Raw genomic sequence first — 17,473 nt, forward strand, 5'->3', positions numbered from 1 at the left:
CATCTTAGACACTGTTATTTAAAATTCACTGATAATTCCAACATCAGGGCCTAATCTAATTCTAGTTTTGTTGATTGCTTATTGAGTTGTATCTTAACCTTCGTATGTGTTTGGCGGTGGGGGTGTTGTATGGGTATGTACATGTGTGTGTGTGTGTCTGTGTATTTTATACACAGGCATCATGTGTTGGCATGCAGAGGCTGAGAGAAATACTACTGATGCCTGAAAAGTGACAACCATCTTTCCTGGACAGTGAATTAAGGTTATGAGTATATCTAGCTGGCAGTGAAGCTGGTTTGTTTGTTTTTTTTTTTTTACACCTCCAGGTTTAGGTGAGTGCTCCACTGTTACCTTGTGCTTGAGGATTGGGAGCTGAATTACAGGAGGGTTTTTCTGTGTTCCTACACTACTCCCAGCCTTAGGCTTTCTGTACATGCAGAATATGTATATGTTCTTGTCCCTCTCCCAGTGGTTTGTTCTTATTATTTTATGCTTATAAGCCTGACAACCTACCCAAAAGGGGTGAGGGTGGGTATAGAAGGATATACTTTTGTGTTTTCTGTTGTCCTGGTTTAGTCTTAAGTAGGCTTTGTGTCCTTGATTCTTGAGGTTGTGTCTTTCTCAATGATCATGTCCTGCCCTAAGCAGTAAGGAATCTCAAATAGTCTGAGCCCAGAGGCTTTCCTACCACCCCACAAAAGGTAGAGAAAAAATCAGTTCTTTCCTCCCTAAAATGTGGAAAGATGTCATCATCTATAATTCATCTAAAATATTAAGATGTCTTCATCTATAATATCAATGAAAGAGATCATTTGCTGCTCTTCCCTCAGTGGTTTAGGCTTGTGTATTGTAGGGAAGAGGGATCCAGGTGAAACTCTTGCTCTACAGTGTTGGCTGTTCTTCTCCCACAGATTGGCACGAGGGATACCAACACCGGAATACGTGATGAGATGTGTGAAGAGCATGGCAATGGATGCAAACTCTCTTTGTGTTTCTGGCTTTAAGCAGCTCTATACTGTCATGCTGTCCTACACTCAGCAGCAATTTGTCACAAGTTTGGCGAAATTCTTCCTACTCTTTTGAACTCCAGCCCAATTTCCTTTCTGTCACTGCCCTAGGTAAGTCAAAAATTGTGTCCTGTCTTTCCCTGAAAGTGCCTGTCATCTTAGATTTAGGGCTATTTGATTGCCCTGCAACATTAATTCTCTCATAGGTTCATGGAAAGTTATGATTACATAGGTTATATGACTTTTTCTAGGTGTGAGGGTGGTCACACACTTTTTTCAGCTTATTCTATACTAAGCAGACACGATAAGTTCAGATTCTTGTAGGGTTTAAAATGTTAACATTTTAAATAATGTGATATACTAAATTTGAGAACTTAATGAATGTAAACATTTGATTAAATATTTCTATCAGGTTTAAATATTTGGGACAATTTAATTTGTTAACCTGCTACATCTTTTGAACTTTTTATTTTGAAATAATTATAGACTCACAGGAAGTTGAAAATACAGTAAAGAGAGTCCTGTTACTGTTCACCCAGCTTCTCTGAATGTTTATATCCTGCCAACTGTAATATAATCTTAAAACAAGTAAATTGACATTGGGAAAATCCCATTAACTAGACTACAGAACTTATTCAGATTTTACCAATATGTGAGTGTGTGTGTGTGTGTGTGTGTGTGTGTAGTTCTTCACAATTTTATTGTGTATATAGATTCATATAACTAATACACAGAAATGTTTCATCACTGCATAGAAGCTCTCTTGTGCTAAGCATCTTCTCGTCAACTCCACCCCCACAATCACTAGCTCCTGTTAATTGCTAATCTATTTTACTTTTATGTTTTCATTTTCAAGACATTTTATTTTGTCATTTCAAGAATGCAAAAGACATAAGTAGAGTTGGAATATGTAACCTTTTGAGATTGGCTTGTATTATTGCTTTTCAGATTCATTAAAATTTTTGCATGTATAACTTGCTTGTTTCTTTGTATTACTGAGTAGTATTCCACTGTATCCATGTACCATAGTAACTTCAACAAGTCCCCTGTTGAAATTTTTTTTTCCAATTTTTGGTTATTATTGATAAAGCTGCTATGAACACTTATGTAAAGACAAGTTTTCATTGCTTTGAGATAAATGTGTAGATATGCAATTATTGGGTCATCTGAAGTGTATGTGGTTTTATAAAAAACTGCCAAACTATTTTCCAGAGTAGTTGTACCACTTTACACTCCCAGCAGCAATTTATAAAAGATACAATTTCTTTGTATCTTTATTAGAATTTGATAATATCACTATGTGTAATTATAACTGTTTTACTATATACGTAGTGATATTCAATTGTTGTTTTAATTTGTATTTCCCTAATGGCTAGTGATTTTGAACATCGTTTTATGTACTTTTTGCCATCTGTATATTGTCTTTGATGAAAAGTCTACTCATGTCTTTTGCCATTTTCTAATTGGATAGTTAAAAGTTTTTTTTTCACTAGTTAAGGAGTACTTTATATATTTTAAGTATGGTTTACAAATATTTTTTCCAGGTTTTAGCTGTCTTTCATATTCTCTACAGAACTTTTTTGTAGAGAAAAAAACTTTAATTAGGTCAAATTTATCTATTTTATTCTTTTAGTGATTGTGTTTTGTTCACATCTAAGAACTCTGCCTAATCTCCCACCTAGAAGATTTTTTCCTTCATTGTCTAAAAGTTTTATAATATTATATCTTAAACTGTTGATTCATTTGAGTGAATTTTTATAAAGTGGAGGTTTTATTTCAAGATGCATTTATTTTGGTGACGGATATCTAATTGCTGCTATATCACTTGTTGAAATGTACACATTTTAGCTTTAAGATTAATAATTATTTAATAATTAAAAGAATATTTATTGCTTACAAAAAATTATAAAAGGTACAAAAGGTGCTAGTGACTATCGTATTTCATGTGCAAAAGCCTTTTGGCAGTTACGAATCTACCCACACTAACATGGTGATATCATGTTAATAATTATAACAATAGTAGCATGATGAGAGTATTACGAGCACAAAATTTAATTTATTGAGGAAATACTGATGAAGAATAACAGTGTAGAAGAAAAATAGAATGTAAACAAAGCAAAGCAAATCTATTGCACAATTTTAAGGGTCATTGACATTTGATTGGGAAGATTACTTTTCTTTATAGCACGTTATATATTATATGTTTAAAATATAAACATGCTGTTAAGCAATGTTATTTTTAAAAGTTTGCCTTGTTTCTCTTGTGTTTTCCATATTCTTTTTCCAAAAAGCAGTATCTAAATCTGAAATGACTAGAGCATGCTTCTTATACTCCTTCTGTATTTACATCTTCCTTTGTCTCAAGGTAAACTTTCTCACTACTCAAGGAAGCTATAAAATATGTAGATCACTGCCACAAATTTTTTTTATTATTTTGAGATAAAATGGAACCTAGAGAACTGACATTTTATCCAGTTGAAATGAACCAATATTAAATAACCTGGAACCCTCCAGCAAAAACCCTGAAGTTTTAGATTTTTCATCCAAAGAAATTATACATTACCTAACCAAAGGTACAATTGTAAATGTACCTAACCAAAATGACTGCATTATTGAGTGGGAGTACAGTTTTACAGCTTAAGAGAAGTTTATAAAGTTAAAATTTATGAAATAATATTTAATAAATGTTATTAAATATTTTTATTAATTATGTAATTTATTGTTATATACTTATATATAATATATAAAACAAAAAATTGATTTGTATTGTTTTTATAAAATAGATTTTATTTTAAATAAAGATAACTAAAAATTGAGCCACATGAAGAGATACACCATACAATTAGACATCCAAAAATTGGGTTGTAGAAAGGGTATATAATACTTTAATTCAGATAGAATTAAGCCCTATCATATTAGCAAATAGTACAGTTGCAATGAAATAATAGTTTTGATGCAGACAGCATGTCTAATATATTGGGCCATAATTATTTATTCTGAATAAATGCTTTTCTGTATTCCTAAGAAGCTGCATTCATTTTTCAAAATTATTAAATTGCAGTTTATTGTTAATTTGAAAAGTCTACATTTAGAAACCCCTTAAATTGTAATCGTTTGTGTGTTGCGTTTGTTGAAATGCTGTAAGATACTTGAAGCTATATATGTCTATTTCAGGATTGATATATATGTTATTTACAACATGTACTTTAAGCTGCTTCTCAGTGTCCCATTAATTGGAATAGGCAAGAGATATGTATAAATGAATGCCTTCATTACTTTTAAATTTTTCCTTTAAAAACTTCTAGCTCAAATATCACCAAATGACTTAGCATATTATTTCTTTATGTCTTTATACTGAGAACATAGAGAAAAAAATAAAATTAATTTTACTTATCACAACCACAATACTTGTAAGCAAATAGGTAAAAGAACAAAAAATCTGAAAAGATATGGTCAGAGAAGTACAGAGTTAGGAAAAGGCGAAAATCAAGGGGTCATTGCCATGGCAACTTGTCTATAGTCTGCCTCAATAACTACAATTCTCATATGACCCTCATATTTCTTCTCTTCATATACAAGGAGAAATCTCATTCTTCTTTCTTCCACATCCTGAATTATATTTAGGTCCTACTCTTCCAGAAGAAAAAGGGAAAACCGAACCTGAATGTCCCCTAAAAGTGAAGAAATGTCCACACTTCTATGTGCAGATTGGTAAGAACTTTCTCTCATTTCCATTTACCTCCTTGGCTGGAATGAAGTGAGTGCTGGTAAAATTGTTTCCTCTTACCCCCAGCTGGTGATCGATGCAGGTGAGAGCAATTGGTATTACTAGTGATGACTGATTATTTCTCTCTGGAGTATCTGAGGGAAACCCAATAACACTTCTTTTTAGGTAAAAAGAAGATATTGGAGCTCAGAGCCCCTCTTGGTTTAATATATGTGCTCTGGGGTATTTTCCGGGGACCGTCTTCAACTAGTAAGAAAAGAGGAAAAACAACTTGGCTGAGAGTTATGTACCTGCTATGTATTATCTACCTATGCATGTAATATTGAAGATTTCATTCAATGAGTTATAGCAACTCATAGCAAAGTGGAAGCAGAAATAGTCTTTGGTTTTTAAATAAAAGTTCTCTAACTGAAACTTTTTGATACTGGAATTATCTTCCTTTCCTTTTCTATTATTCTCTTATTGAGTTACAAGGAAACAGAAAATAGAGATACCCAACCCAACAGTATGCTTTTTGTTTGTTTGTTTGTTTGTTTGTTTTTTGAGACAGAGTCGCACTCCGTCGCCCAGGCTAGAGTGCAGTGGCCCCATCTTGCCTCACTGCAATCTCCGCCTCCTGGGTTCAAGCAATTCTCCTGCCTCAGCTTCCCAAGTAGCTGGGATTACAGGCACATGCCACTAGGCCCAGCTAATTTTTGTATTTTCAGTAGAGAAGGGGTTTCACCATGTTGGCCAGGCTGGTCTCAAACTCCTGGCCTCAAGTGATCTGCCCACCTTGGCCTCCCAAAGTGCTGGGATTATAGGCATGAGCCACCATGCCCGGCCAACAGTATGTTTTTAATGGAGTAAAGCGAGATCCAAGTTGTCCCATTCTAAGTCATTCTAGAATAAAATTTATATAGAATTTATATAGAATGAGATGTTGGCAAGGACTCTGAGATAGACGGCACTGTTATTCCGAATTGCTTACTCTTATACTTGGAGAGAGTGAATACATCACTGCCCACTGCCATGTGATGTGCAATGCTCCCTCTTAAGAGAGAGTCTTACTCCTGCTTCATTCATGCCTTATTTACAGCATGCTTTGGCCATATGAGTAGCTCTGACCAGTGAAATAGGAGTAAAAGTGATGTATAGCATTGCTCACTGGAAGCCTGTAGAGCATTCATTGCATGGTTGCACCATTGCTTTTCTTCTTTCGTAAGATCAAAATAGGGCTGTTCTTTACACCTTGGTCCAGCAGTGAAGACAATATGAGGCAAAGCCACAACTGAACAGTGAAGGATGAGTAACGTGCAAGAATAAACCATTGTTGCTGTAAGGTTGTTGCCACTAAGATTGTTGGGGTTATTTATTACTGCAAAATAACTTAGAAAAACTATTAGCAAACTTAACGTAAACTCAAAAAAGAACTAAAGCTCTTATATGAATAATTGTGCCTCTTAATACTCACCTTCTAAGATAAGCTTCCTCCCCACTTTTTCTCCATTTCTTTCATTTTTTTCTTCATTCATGTTTGTGTGTGTGTACACACATACATAAAAATTTTGTTATCCGTAGTAAAATCAAATGTGTTTTTAATACTTTTAGAACAGATAATTTTAAAATACTGAGCATTCTTAAGCTGAAATTGAAACTGGGAAAAACCACCACAAAGCTAACCTTAAAAATGAAAATAAAAACAACCAAAAATGTAGATGGAGTCAATTAGATCTTGGAATTGCTAGGGCAAACAAAAGAAAAGTTTTAATTTTCTGTTTCCTGAATGTTCAATTTTCTTTTCTCTTTCTCTCCCTTGTTCAATAAAATGAGGAAAACTCTATGACTACATTTTATTTTTGTCATTATTATACACATGGTAGCAAGAATAATAATGCAACCAAGAACAATTTTAGTCTACCTCTATGCCATTCATGGAAAGAAAATCAATAACCATCCCTAAATTGAAAATGCAATACTTCTCTATTAGATACTATACCACTAGTAATATTTCTGCTTAGTCAAGGGGAAAAGAACTCATTTGCTTATCTACTGTCCTATTTTCTCATCAATTCTTTCTCTTGTCAGGACTGTGCTTTCCCTGGACATGATGAAAACACAAGATTGAGTGCCATCCTATTTATTGTTGTGGTTGTCCTAATCTAAACTAAGCCTACTTTTGAAGTTTCCTGGATGCAAAGGTGGTTAAATCCCAAATGCTTATGGTTCTTCAAAAATATAAACATTCTTTCCCTCTGGGATAATAGAAAGTATAATTTTAGAATTATTCTCCTGGTATTAATTTATATGCTCTATTTTATTCTTTCCAAACTTGTGTTTATTCAGTGGGCATGCAATTTTAGAAATTAAATGAATAAGTGATAATCTCACCTCATATTTTTTCTAATGAAAGAAATGGAAAGTAAAGTGCTTACAAAGAGTATGTGTAACTTTTTCCAGTGCTACCTTATTAAGCTTCCTTCCCCTAACCTGCAAAAGAGGGTAGTCTTAAGTGCTTACAGTGAATTTGTAACAAGAATCTCTTTTTCCACCTCATTTTCTCTCTCTCACACACACACACACACACACACACACACACATACACACACACACACGCCCAGACACAGAACTGGTGTCTCAGGTTTCATTACTGCTATAGACTCTTCCCAAGGAAGAATAAAGCATCTTCTTTCTCCATACCTTCCCTGTTCCCTAAAAGTCAGAAATCCTCATTATATTAATATTTTTTAAAGTCGGTGTTCCCCCAAGTAAGTAATATATTCAAGAGGGAAATGAACAACATTTTTTAAAGGCGAGATTATTTCAGAGAGGTAGGCAGTGAAAGTCCTCTTTTAGTGGGAGCCGATGTGACTAGCCCAAGAGTTTGAAGTTACCTGAGATTTACAAAAGGAGCTTTGGCATTTCAGTTTGCTATGGAAACTTGTATCCAGACGGCATACATTGCCCCAAAATGGGAGTGGATTACAAGATTGCTGTGTGCTTTTAGATGAAGGTCAGTGCAGAGAACTGGAATGGCATGAATATCTGAATTTGGTTAAACTCAGAGGAAACCAGTGCCTAAAAGGTAGTCAACATCACTGCTCAATTGCAGCAGCGAGAAGCTAAAGGAGCAAGGCTAAGGAGAAAATCATGATGAGCTGTTTTTTAGGCGTTGTATAAACTCAGGAGTTTTCAATGTTTAATGAGAGAGTCTCAATATTGACTGAATTGAAATTATTGTCAGTATTTCGAAGCTTGGAGGATATTTGATTTAACATGGTGACTCAAAATAAAATTCCTTAGACTTGAATATTATGGGGGTAAAATTAATATCAGTTATACACGAAACAATTTGCCCACTATTATAAAACTTTATGAAATATATATTTATGAGGAAGACTAAAATACTTAGAATTGAGGGTTGTTAATTTTCAGATAACGGCTTTTACTATGTTGGAGAATTAATGAATAGTGGGAACTCCCATAAAACCCTGTGGATTTGGGGAATACCAGTGATCTGATACGAGATTTAGTGTGAATGGGGCTTATTAAATATTTTAAAAATTGGGAGCAGATATATAGTGATTGGCAGAATGCTCATTAAGGGAAGAGAAGTTAGCCTTTTTCAATAAATAACTTTGTTATTCCCAAGAGACTATTGAGAAATAAGGAACATGGAAGAAGATATTTAAGTCCCCTATCTCAGACTTCAAATTTCAAAAATGACTTAATCATCTCCATCTGAGAGATGGATACATACTAGCCAATGTCCTCAGTGTCCTTCAGGAGTGTTTTCCAAATTATTTTTGGGGCCCCTTAGTGAGTTATGAAATCAATCTGGGAAATCACCACAGGCATTTAAAAAAAATCAAATGAAAATATCTCATTGCATCACATAGAATAGGACTCTGTACTGTTTTATTTTTGTTACATATATTTTTATATACCTATATACACTTATAAATACATAAAAATTTGTATAAAGAGTCATAATGAAAACTGTATTTCTGACAGAAATTCAGATCAAATGAGTTGGAGACCTCTGTTTTATTTTATGGAAACTTCCATATTCCTCCTAGCTTAAATATCATTTAAATATGGGCTGAAATTTTTAGACAAGGGAAAACTGCACTGACAGTGAGTGGATAAATCCCATGAACTCTGTTTTTTGAAGGGGATGAAACTTTGGGTTAATTGAGAAGTCCATTTGGAGAAGATTCACTGCTAGAAGAATGGAAGGCGTCTGGGGTCCTGAAATACAAATAACGATGAAATGGAGTTAAAGTCTTGAGTCTGAGGCTATTTGAGTCTCAAAAAGTGTTCAGTGCCATGGCTGAATGTCTCAGTAGTTTAGAATAAGCTTCTTTTCAGGTCAGTTTTTAAAATACCATCCAGAGGGTTGGTTAAAAGTTTCTACGTTGACTCTGACGCTAGAGGCTTTGGAGACTTGGCTTTGGCCAGAGGAGCCATAGACCCAGGGAGTATGGCTCAGGCCCAGCATGAGCAGGCAAAGGGAGGGGCTGCTCTGAGTAAACTCTCCACTGTGAGCTCAGCCTGGTGGAAACTGAACCCCTCCCTTCAACTGTTCAACTGTTTTCAACTTTAAAAACTCATTAGAGAAGAAAATGAGGGGGAAGTGGTTGTTCACTCCAGGAGAGAGGGAGTCAGGCATGAAAGAGATGATTTTAGTGACCCAATTTCAGACTCTGCCAGCTAGGGCAGATGGAGACTTAATATACCAACTGAAGACTTGATTGTTGCTTTGTGTATTCCATTAATCTATATGTGGGTGCTCCTCCACAAGATCCTTAATATCCCAATACTTTGGTATCTGGGCAATCCTTTATCCACCATTTTGCAGTGGCTTGGGCTATACACTACAGAACTGAAGACTTCTAAGGGAAGTCTGAACCTAACACAAGACTATAAAGCATACTGCTCAACTGCAAAGAAGACCATTTCAGATGTAGCTGTCTAAGATTTCAAGAAAGCATAAGGGGTATTTACTTTACTTCGGGAGTAGGGAAGTTAGATGTTTCATGCAGATTTTCTTGCAGTTGTAAATGCTAAAGTCTAAAAGCAGTCATAAAAGTTTCTAGGACTGAGTCTGCGATGAATAAAAAGGCATTTAAGAGGTAACTGTCAGTCAGTCTGAAGTCTCAGGGCCTACCAGATAGACAGTAGCTATCAGAATTTCAGACTAGCATCAATGTGGCCAAGGGAGCAATAGTCAAGATGGCAACAATCTTGGAGCATAGACCAAGAACATTCCCTGCTTTTCTATTGTGACACTTGTCCAGAAATTGTATATTATCCTGTGGATCTATTGTGGCGAGGAGACTTCAAAATGAGTGACAATGAATTTCTTACCATCCAGGCAGGTGCAAGTTCAAAGAAGATTAAATTTGATATAAAACAATAATAGAATATGAAAGCTTTTATGCAGTGTTGTGATGTGATAAACACACACACATGTAAATACATATAACCTATTTATTTAAAATTGATATATATTTATAATGCATTTAGTTCTCATTTCAAATTTATTCATACACATTAGGTTTAGTGTAGGGTCTATGTGTATGGGCTCTGGAGTCAGATGGCTACAGCATGAATCTCAGCTTATTTACTATGTGATCTTGGACAACTTGCTTACCTCTCTGAGTTTCAGTTTCTCACCCATAAAATGAAGATGATAACATAGTTGATCTGTTTAAGTGATTCTTGATTGCTAAATTTCTTAGAAATTTCTCTTGAACATGGAAAGAATTTAGTAAATAATAGATCTCTTTAAAAGTTATCTTATTAAGACATAAGCTATTTTCTCTTTCAAATACATGCATTTGACATTTTAACTTATTTTCTATATTTTTTATATTTTATTTTTATATATATAATTCACCCTCCAAACTGTACTTTTCTCTGTCACTTCATAAACTAGTTTTCACCCCGCATACCTGTATATACTTGCACTCTTTCCCCCAAGTTGTATGCCCAAAGTCTGACCCAGAGTTTATTTAATATTTTCTCCTCTTCCACTCTCAATTTTGTGTTTCTTATGCGGCAGTAAAAATTTTGGACACAATTTTACTTCTAGTTTCATGACTGTCTGAGACTGAGCATCAAGTTCCACTTTATTTATGTATCACTACATTCTCCATCCCAATTCCTGATACTGGATTCAAGGCTGCTCCTTAGTCCGTGCATTCAGTCAACTAACATTGGTTTTGCTTGTTTTCTCTCTGCCAGGCAGTATGACAATCACCAGAGATTGTCACAGATAAAATAACTCCTGATATCCATTGATATAGCTGTAAATCTTGCATTTGCATGGTATGGCTTTACTAGTCAATAAAGTTCACCTTTTACTTAAACCAATGTCTTAGTCCATTTGGGCTTCTATAACAAAATGTCACTGACTAGGTAGCTTATAAACAGCTGAAGTGTATTTCTTACAAATCTGGAGGCTGGAAAGTCCAAGATTAAGGTGCCAACAGATTCAGTGTCTGGTGAGAGCCTGTTTTCTGGTTTGTATGTGACACCTTCTAGCTGTGTCCTCACGTACTGGGAGGATCAACACACCTCCCTGGGGATTACTGGTATCATTGGATCTTTGTCCTCTCCAAATCTCATGTTGAAATGTGACTCTCAATGTAGGAAGTGGGGCCTAATGAGGTGTTGGATGATGAGGGCATATTCTTCATGAATGGCTTGGTGCTGTCCCCTTGGTGATGAGTGAATTCTTACTCTATTAGTTCATGGGACAGAAGTTGTTTAAAAGAGCCTGGCACCTCCTTTCTCTCTTGCTCTCTCGTAACACCTCTGCTTCCCATTTGCCTTCCACCTGGTTGAAAGCTTCCTGAGGCCCTCACCAGAAACAGTTGCTGGCACTATGCTTCTTGTACAGTCTGCAGAACGATGAGCCAAAATAAACCTTTTTCTTTATAAATTACCCAGCATCATGTGTTCTTTGGAGCAATGCAAAACGGACTAAAACAGTCACTAATCCCATTTATGAGGGCCCCACCCTCATGACTTACCTCTCAATGGCCCCAACTCCTAACGCCATCACATTGGTGATTAAGTTTCAACATAAGAATTTAGGGGCGGATTGGGTGGGACACAAACATTAAAACCATAGTAACCAATTTGAGTTGGGTTTCTTTCACTTATAACCCTAAATGTCCTGAGTAATATGAGACCACTTCATCATACACTAAATCCTCATGTATACTAGAGTCCTGTTTTGTATGATATATTCTAATGTATTGATTTATGAATTTGTACCAGTCCTTGGACTTGAATTGCATTGTTTTATTATAGTAGCTTTACAATATATGTTAATGTGTTACTGGAAGAATCTTCACTAATCACATATTCACATTTTGGAGGGAGTATTTTATATGTTGATTTTTCCAAGTGAACTTTAGATTTATTTTGTCTTGTTTTGTTTATAAAGCATAGAAAAGGAACAAGAACTCTGAGGTGTATGTTGGTGTTTTTACTGAGAATATATTAATTTTATGTGTTAATTTTGAAGGATTGAATCTTTCCAATATTGAATTTGACAATACAAGAGAACAGTATATTTTTCATTTATTCAAATCATTTACAATACTTTTGTGAATTTTGATGTTTACTTCCATACAGTTATATTGATTTTTAGATTGATTTACTCAGAAATATGAAAATTATTTTTTATACTTATGCAAAAAATCTTTCCTTTTGTTATACTGTCTTTTATTTCTTTCTTTCCTTTTTTTTTTTTTTTTGAGACAGAGTCTCACTCTGTTGCAGGCTGGAGTGCAGTGGCGCGATCACTGCGACTTCCGCCTCCTGGGTTCAAGCAATTCTCCTGCCTCAGCCTCCCGAGTAGCTGAGACTATTAGCATGCCACCACACCAAGCTAATTTTTGTGTTTTTAGTATAGACAAGGTTTCCCCATGTTGGCCAAGATGGTCTTGATCTCTTGACCTTGTGATCTGCCCACCTCAGCCTCCCAAAGTACTGGGATTACAGGCGTGAGCCACCGCACCTGGCACCTTTTGTTATACTTTCTAAATGATTATTATTTGTGTAAATGCAGGATTTTGATTTTTATAATATGCTATTTTCAGGTATTCTCATTTTAATTTCAATTGTTTTTGTTTCTAAGTATTCAAACCATCACTGCAGATAAAATAAGTTTGCTTCTCACTTCATTTTCTTGTTTAATTACATTGATTGTACCTTTCAAACAATTTAAAATAAAGTGGTAACAATTGTTTTACTCCTGACTTTACTAAGAATGCATGCTTATTACACAATTAGGCATAAGGTTTCTGCTTCAAAAATTATATATGGATGTTTAACTTTTAAAATGCCTTCTTTGTGTTATATGATCTTTATTTGACCTAATTTTATATGATTTTTAATTGATACCAAACCTTTTTTTTTTGCATATCTAGAATAAATCCCTTTTGGCTTTGCTATGCTCTTTTAACCTTTATTTATAATCTTTGCATTGAAAATAATGAGTAAGAATCACTTGCAGTCTCACGCTGGATGCTTTTGAAACTTTTTTTCCCCTCTATCTGTAGAATAATTTAAATTCCGGAAAGATAACTGTTTTTTCAAATAAATATACTTTTTGAGAATACCAGCAAGAGCTTGTCGCCATTCTTTTAGAAAAAAATCTATCTACATTACACAGAAACCCTAAAAACCCAACCAATTTCCTAGAGTATAGCTGAAATATGAACATTTGTAAGAGTGACGAACTATTTGTTTAGGATTTAATTTGGTTAAAACATGACTTCTAATTTCAAAGTAATTGACATTGTTGTTAAAAATTAGCTGCTTTGTATGCAGAAAAACCTTTTCTTCTATTTAAGTCAGTTTTTTCCCTTAAATTGCTTAATTCTCTAAAATTTCCTCCAACACTTTCTCAAAAATGTGGATACTAAACACACAGCACTAGTCAAAAAGAAGATCATGCTGAAAGAATGGTAGAGGATAAGACATAATGGTACAGTTGCCTTGCATATGACACTGTGATGCACTGATCATCAGCCATATCTATGCCTGAATCTGCCAGCCTGTCAAGTGTATTTTTATTGCAACTTGAATATTTTCCTGCACACCATTTTCATGAAAGTGTTTTACAAAGTGTAGAGGATTAAAATATATTTTTTCCTTTATTACCATTGACCAAAACTTTTGTACTGAGAAATAAGTATATTCTCAGAAATTTAGGTATTGAAAATCAAGAGGTTTTCTATCAAGAAAATGTTTCTATTATAAAAACATAGAAATATTTTCTATTCTTGCAAAGACCTATATGTAATCTTAAAATCTTTTAAAAGTTCACTTTCCAAAACAAAGTTTGAAATATTTGTTGCTAGAGTTTCACCTTTCCTAGATAATTATCATGTCTACTACTATCACAGATGAATTTTGGAGCACTTATTATTAAGATAAACTTGATAAGACAATTTTTACTTGTTCATGTATTAAAATTGTACAATTTTCATATATACTAGTTGTGTCCTCCAAGTTTATTATAAATGGAAAAAATTCAACTTCATATTTAAATATTATAAGAAATACTTAAATGCGAGTAACAGAAGGCCAATGACAGTAATAGAATCTTCACTTTTGAGGTAGTTTTAGTCATAAGTAACAGATGCCAAGAACAAAATGGAACTTATTGAGATAATATTGATGCCTAATGGGTTCAGAGATCTTAGGAAGGGTTGACACCAGGACAGCTCCAGAAAACTTACCAGCAGAGACACTGGGACTTCTTTTTGGAGCCAGAACTTTAATGTGACCCATCTCAAAATAATTCTGTCTCTTTCTCTTTCCATTGAAAACTTTAAGTTCCTGGATAAATAATCTGGACTAGAAGTATCAATTTTCCACTGTTGCTTTGATATTTGATGGCCACTGTGAGATGGTCACCAGATGCAAGTGTGGTCACCCTGGACCTATTCTTATATATCAATGACAATAAGTACAGTAAAGGACATTTTAAGCTACATTGATGTTTTTCAAAGCTATCATATTGTAATTCTAATCTTTCTGGAATTATTCACTATGTTCATTGTTCCCAGGAATGAGCAAAATAACTTTTACCATTTATATTTAATAGTGAATTATTTAATTCTATCCCGGTCATGGGTGTTTCAAGACAAATATCCTACTTGGGAATTCCTTATATCTTAAGCAGATGAATTAGAAGAATGGAGAATTGGCTGCTGTTTTTTTTTAATGTGAAAATACCTACAAATAGTAGAATTAATAACTATGTTAAAATGAATTTTTAAAGTCTGCATCTAAAATATTAAAATGCTATTTTTTGAAGCTATGTGCAAAGTTTCAATTTGTAGGTTTGCATCCTGAAACTGCATCATCACCATCAACCGAAACCTTTATTTCTAGGAGTTAAGGAGTGTATGTTTCTTTATATTAATAATGTACTTTATATTAATTAGCAAGAAAGGCTTAATGACTTGATAATGGTTATGTAATCTGACATACCTTACATAGGTATCTACATACAGACCTCTTGGAGGAGTCAGACAAACAAGATCTTGAATCTTTACTGATCTCAGTTGAAAGTGAGTTTCTATTTTGTGTGGCAAATATTTAAGAGAGAGAACACAGGAGCAATTTGTTGCTGCATAATTATGTTAAACTTTAAATTTGACTAGTGTATTTTAATGACAAATTTCTAATAGAATTAAATTACTTTATAGAATTTCAGATTTATTTTTACATTGCAGAAGTTCATTCTATGATGGTTACATTTTAACTTTGAAACGTTGACTCTGGTTGAGTGTTGATTTTAATTCTTGGGCATTTGACAGTTCACCAAAAAGTCTTCCCAGTATATCTCTGTTATAGATAAAATTCTCTATAAATAGTGGTTGTAACAAGGGAACATGGTGCCTTGCATGCTTTTTGGAAAAGAGCCATCTTTTATTAGGAGAAGTTTTCCCTTGACTCAGGAGCAGCTTCAGGATATGCATATATAGAGTAAAGAGGAAAGGAGAGGCTATATTATCTATTCATTAATTCTGGCAATTTGGGATGCTTGAGGTAGATACTAAATTTGCTTCTTATTTTTTTGGATTACAGTAGACCTTTGGAATCTACATTCAACATTTGATACTGTGTGTGACTCCTGATGAACATGCTGAAGATACATGATGTCCAGTAATTTTTACTGGGGATAATACCTACAACATACATAAGATGGTGTTATTAAAGTACATTTAAAATTACACAAGACATTTTAAAATTATATAAGTGTATATAACGAATTTAGCACAAATTTCAATTACCTTGGCTTAAGATGATTTAGCTGTTTCGTAAGTTAACAAAGACCTACCATTTACTTCCTATTTAGTCTATGGCTGAATTTGGAATTTTTGAAAATCTTTTGATAGCCTCTGAGAACTTACTATTATATGTACTCATTTACTTCCTAATGAAAGCTATTAACAAGATTTATTTTAGGAAGTTTATCTCAGACAGGTTTATGTCCTTATGGAGCTTTCAATCTTAATTTCAAAGATGAAAAGGAAAGTTGTGTGTGAAACAGCACAGAGTACTTTACAGCTTGTTCCAAGAGCTACAGGGAGCAGCATGGACAGTGGAAACTCACATAAAGTTCTTCAAAATTTACTGTTTCTTCTGCTCCCTGAAAATTGTAATCAGTTCCTCTTTTCCTACTTAACAGGAAAAATAAGTCCAATGGAATAGTCTGTTGATTAATAAAGTTCTATCATTTCTTCTTCATGAAATGACTAATTTAACAAATTAAATCCTTCATTTATTAAGGTTTGTTTATTACTTATTTTTCCTCTATTCCTTTCTCTGAGCTACAAATCACAGAGATTTATATTTACTTAAAATTTTCTTAGCACTACCAATTTGCCTATTTAATGATCATTTATGGCCCATCTGTTGTATTACTTGGGATATTTTAAATTGGATTGATAGAACTTTACATTCAATTAAGTAGAAATACCAATTCCAGAGAAGGACTCTTACTATCTTTATTTAGACTATGATTTGGCTCTGTGTCCTCACCCAAATCTCATCTCAAATTGTAATCTCCACCTGTCAGGGGAGGGATCAGGTTGGAGGTGATTGGATCATGAGGGTGGTTTCCCCCATGCTGTTCTCAGGATATTGAGTAACTCAGGATAGCTGATGGTTTTAAAGTGTGGCACTTCCTCGTGCTTGCACTTCTCTCTCCTGCCACCATGTGAAGAAGGGCCTTACTTTCCCTTTGCCTTCCACCATGATTGTAAGTTTTTTGAACCCTCTCCAGCCATGTGGAACTATGAGTCAATTAAACCTCTTTCTTTTATAAATTACTCAGTCTTGGGTATTTATTTATAACAGTGTGAAAATGGACTAATATAGACCATATGCATAATGCTTAACAAATTATTGCTAGAAGAATTTGGCATGTACCATGATGAGTCTAGACTGGGCAGGAGAAGTTGAAGATATGTGTATATAAGACAAAGGAGAAAACTAACCAAGTCTGAGATGTAGTTTCCTTAAGAATAAAACTTTACATTTTATTAATTTTTTTTTACTGTTCTTGGAAGATAATCTGATTCAAAACTGATGCTCAATAAATCATTGTTCAATAAATGAATGGATGGGCAATACTGTTTCCTAACATAGTACATTACTCTTCTGAGTAACTCTGCTAGTTTCTAGCACTGCAATGATTGTCTATCCTTAGGTCAACAGTATA

The 17,473-nt window shown here is 34.2% G+C and overlaps 1 non-coding gene across 2 annotated transcripts in view; it reads left to right on the top strand.

The window, feature by feature from the left end:
* The window catches only part of RNPC3-DT (RNPC3 divergent transcript), a 114,705-nt gene extending 97,624 nt beyond the window's left edge, over positions 1-17,081 (top strand). For both annotated transcript variants that reach the window (XR_008675290.2, XR_008675268.2), the window contains 3 exons: positions 912-1,118; positions 4,632-4,718; positions 15,835-17,081. This is a non-coding gene — a transcript (RNPC3 divergent transcript). The remainder of the gene's footprint in view (positions 1-911; positions 1,119-4,631; positions 4,719-15,834) is intronic.
* Positions 17,082-17,473: the final 392 nt, after the last annotated feature.

The sequence above is a fragment of the Gorilla gorilla genome, chromosome 1, assembly GCF_029281585.2.
Source record: "Gorilla gorilla gorilla isolate KB3781 chromosome 1, NHGRI_mGorGor1-v2.1_pri, whole genome shotgun sequence".
NCBI lineage: Eukaryota > Metazoa > Chordata > Mammalia > Primates > Hominidae > Gorilla > Gorilla gorilla.